This window comes from Macrobrachium nipponense, chromosome 17 (genome assembly GCF_015104395.2).
Source record: "Macrobrachium nipponense isolate FS-2020 chromosome 17, ASM1510439v2, whole genome shotgun sequence".
Taxonomy (NCBI): Eukaryota; Metazoa; Arthropoda; class Malacostraca; order Decapoda; family Palaemonidae; genus Macrobrachium; species Macrobrachium nipponense.
Window position 1 is genome coordinate 21383134 of NC_087210.1, and position 5000 is coordinate 21388133.

Genomic DNA, 5000 nt, shown 5'->3' on the forward strand with positions numbered 1-5000 from the left:
GAATACTAATGAGGCGTAAAAGTTTTCACTCAGGCGAAGGAATCGTATTCGCAGTAACGAAATGCCCATATTATCACATTTCTCAGAATGTTGATCGCCTTATTTTGATTCAAATCAATCTATGATGCCTTTTTATGCCTTTCCTTAGAAATATATCCACTTGACTAACTAATGTGCCTAATTTTCTTACGTATATAAATATAATTACATTCCCATCCTATAGAAGGTGATTTAGATCCGCTTCTGTTATGACATGAAGCAAATTGCAGTCCTAACTTACCTTTATTCTTCTTCCAATCCCTCCCTCCTCCCCCTCCCTCCTCCTCCTCCACCACCGAATTCCCCTCCTCAATCAAAGCCGGAATACAAATTCACAAACAGTTGCTCGCTATGGAGTAACTTTCCCTCCAAATTTCCATGTGTTTGCAATTTGTTGCTTCAGACACTTCCGAATTTCTGTGTAGAATCTCTCTCTCTCTCTCTCTCTCTCTCTCTCTCTCTCTCTCTCTCTCTTCTTTCTTTTCCCCTATCATCATTTTTGTATAAATTTGCGGATGTGTGTTCACAGACGTATGTATGTATGTATCGAAATATCTTTTTTGAAAGAGTATATGTGTAGACTGGTTCAGACACATTCTTACATCTCTCTTCTTGCAAGTGTTACGATAATATATTGAGAACGTGAAAATCTTTAGGCTACACTTTACCCACCTTAATTAAAATACAGATTCCTTACTTGGTTTCTTGAAATATTTTGAATAATGCCAGTGTCAATAAAGTTAATAGCAGAAGTATCTTTTCTGTTCTTCATCAGGACAAATTATAAGAGAAAATATTACATCCTAGGCGGAGGAGACATAATGAAATATAGTTGAATGGAAGTTGTCTGTTATCCCAATTCAAGCAAATGGTCCAATTCAATATCTGTAACCCAAAAGTTGACATCAATTTGATCATAAACTTATTTAGTGTTACGAAAGGTGATAACATTACAAGAAACGATGGAGCTGTGTTTACAGAGGAACTTGGTGATTATTCTCTCGTCTGTAACAAGATGCGTTGCTGCATCGCATTTCGCCAGTTGATCAATTTTCTTTTTGATTAATGTAATTTAGTACTTTCGTGGACCTGGATGATAACACAATGCCGATAACAGCTTTGTCTTTCTCGATACCAGTATGAAACAAGAAGTTGTTTGGGAATTCACCGGGTACTAAAAACTGTTTTTGATAATTAAGGCGAAGAATTATGCACATTATTCTAATTCCTCTGGAAGGCATGCCTATTACTATATATATATATATATATATATATATATATATATATATATATATATATATATATATAATATATATATATCTATATAATGTAATAGAGAGAGAGAGAGAGAGACTTATGGCTCCTGAAAGTAAAAAAAAAAAACCTTGCAGAAATCCCGAAGTACTGGAAATGCCAAAATCTAGTACATGAAACTCTGAATGGAAAGTTACTTCAAATACAGCAGCTATTTGCAGAAGATCTGTTGTGCCGATTCTGATTGAGGAGGGATAGCTGGTAAAAGGCTGAACGAAAGGGAAAGGAAGATTTGGGGGGAATGAAGTTCTGAAATCTGCAGAGCCATTTCGTAATTGATTCTCGCAAGCTGTGCTTCACTTCTTGTGAGGATTGATGGGTGTCAGTTGAAAAAGGTTTCTAAATATTTGGTAGGAATTTACTTTCATGCTAAGAACAGGTATGAGATTTGGTTTGTCAAGTCTTAGATTTGGCTTCATGAGTTACTAATTGTATATCTAACATTATAATATAGATAATCATGAGTTACTAATTGTATATCTAACACTAAAATAATTCTGCAAGTTATAACTGAGTTTCAATCTTATTTGGATCATTTAACATCCATACTCATTTTAAGTTTTTACCAGAAATTAACTCAGACTCGGCGGAAGGCGCCAACTGAACTTTCGTTCAAATAAAGGTTATCCACCTTAGAATTTAGCGCAAAATAAAACTCTGTACATACTTTAGATTTTGGTATCAGAATGCATTCTAAAAATGGTCACTGAAAGAGGTAACTCATTCAGAGGTGATCGAAAAAAGTTGGAAAAATCTCGTTACAGTTTTATAAGTGTCATGACAAGAGGACGAGTTAAATAAAAATGAAACGTATAGATGCATTTTCAATCCTGATATCATATAAGCCTTTGGAGATAAAATTTCGAGCTTGAAAGGAAAATCATATCAAATCCTAAGATCCATTTTGATTGACAGTAGAGAACACATTTCTTGAGATTCAAGGCTCAGGAGGATTTTGTTCGCTTCTTCGCCTTAGTGCAGATTTTGTTGAAAAACGCGGACAAAAACATTGAATATCAGAAGGGATCACATAGTTTCCAAAATCAACGATTCTCATAAACGCATTTTGCCTTTCGTGTGTTATTGGTCACAAAAAAGTCTTTATTAAATGAAAGCCACAGTCAAACAAACGTATGAAGAACCATGAAAGCCCTGATTAGAAGTAATAAACTAAACTACCCTTGAGATAAGAAAAATGAAGATTCGCATAACTGAGGATAAAAACAAGATAATATGAAATCAAACTTTTGAGAAGCAAGAAACGAACGGGAATGCAATTAAAAGCACTGGATGGAATAAAATGAAACTTGCTCCGGGAGAAGAATAAACTTGAAAATTAATGAAAATGTTGATACTATCTGGAGGTATCAGGGTAACGTGGTAAGTAAGTAATAAAACTGATATATTGTAAAATGAAATTTTTTGAAAATAAAACACACTTTGGTTTCTCCCCTCAGAGAGGAAGTCTTCTCGTAAAGCTATTCGGACATTGTACTTTGTAAAATCCCTGGATACTTTATCCACTTTGGATGGAATAGACAGACGTTTGTTACGTTCCCTTTTAATTGGAATTCTTGCAGTTGTTCCAGGGTCGTCAGAGAGATCAGATGCGGTGGATTACGACTCCGTATGTATTGGCAACAGCGAGAACAATTATGCCTTTTCATTTTTATGAGAAAACTTTGCTCTACGACAAATAACTTTCAAAGTGATACACTGATGTGTTAAACAAAAAACTAACTTGCCATTACAAACTTTCTCTCTCTCTCTCTCTCTCTCTCTCTCTCTCTCTCTCTCTCTCTCTCTCTCTCTCTCTCTTTAATTTTATACTTGCTATAATAGCATTTCCACTTTCCATACCAAGAGACGTGAATTTGATTGTGGCAATGAAAGCAACCTTATGGCAACTTCCTGATATGAGTCGGATTCTTTTATCGCCTTCCCATTTTATTTATAGATTCATTTTAATTTACGAACTGAATCTCGCGAAAAAGCTCCTGTCTTATACTTCCTTGAGATGTAGTTTTAAATTTGCTTGGAATTAGGTTTTACTTAGGAATGTGATGCAACGATGCACATATTTATACAATATTATGTATATATTAATGAAGCGAAATGGGAGCACGTACAAAAGCACATTCCTGTTGTAATTATATCATAGACGGGGTGATTACCTTGTTAATGAGCATACCAGTTGTTGAATAATCACATTTAAAAAAAGCTCAGCAGCAGAAACCGAGCAACTATGGAAACACGCAAAGTAGTGAGGTTAGGGGACTTGCATTTAAGGATGGTGATTGTATCAGACCTCGCTCAATCATAGCAAACTGACAAAGATCATTTATCTTTTATTAAATTCGTAGAGAGTATTTATTATTTCAGGCTCAATTTTCAAGTACGTACAAATTTATTTTCAGCCATTACGCTACTTTCCCGTGAACAAGAAATAAATATTCATAATTAAATGTAAAAAAAATCAATATTCTTGCAACGATAGTTATTCTTAATATCATGAAAAAAAAAAATTAAAAAAATAAAAAAAAAAAGGGTAACACATAGCTAAGGCGTTCTCAATGGACGGGGAATTAATTCATTCTCGGTTTGGAGGACAGGACAGAGAGATTTCTCAAAGAATGAAGAGGTACTCACCTCCAAGCCTACATATCCGCTTATCTCTCTTTCCCTCAGACACGGACGATAGTCTTAACATAAAAGGTCATGGATGGCCCGTAAATTTCTCTCTCTCTCTCTCTCTCTCTCTCTCTCTCTCTCTCTCTCTCTCTCTCTCCTCTCTCTCTCTCTCTGTGAAACAATCTTTTTGAAAGAGACTATAAACTAGAGGAAAGAGAATTATTTCCAATAATTGATAGATCTCGGATCAATTTAAGAAAAAGTCCTGAAAAGTGAAGCACTTGGTGAATATAAAGTAAAATCATGCATATCATAAATTTCTTTGGCGTGAAATAAGTCAGTATTGCAGAGTCTGGTAGCAGATTAAATGGCTTCACCCTTACGATCACAATATGTTTCCCCAAGAGTTCTCAAAGCCTGATGGACAGGTACTTGTATGGCGACATAAATTAAGCGACCCTTCATGCACATCAATATGCAGTACAGAACTCCCATCATGGGTCAAGGAAATAAATAGACAAATTCGACACCACAAAAGAAAGACAAAAAATGCTCATACTACACTGCTACCTTATATCATCGAAGGCATTCGGCACTACTTCATATGCTTGCAAATGGGTTACTGAAAAATGGTGATTAGGCAGTTCAGTTCGTCGTCTGTCCTATCTGTCGGGTAAAGGCGTCCGACTGAGAAGTCTTAAATCATCAGGAGAGACGAGCGATTGTTTATTTACTTAGAAAGCTGACATGTGTGATTGCATGAGTTACAATATCAAAATGTAATTAATCAGACATCTGATGGAATATCATGGGTATTTTTCGACCGAAACAAACAAGGAAATTTATAGAAAATAAGGGTTGTCGGTGTATGTTAGCAATGGTGTATGTATATAGATAATTGTCTGCAATTTAACCGTGGCATGAGGAGTTTTCAAGAAACGAAAAACGTTAAGTACACAAGCGTGTATGTTTTTTTTTTTTTTTTGAAAGGTTTCTGGAATGGCGCAAAATCCAAG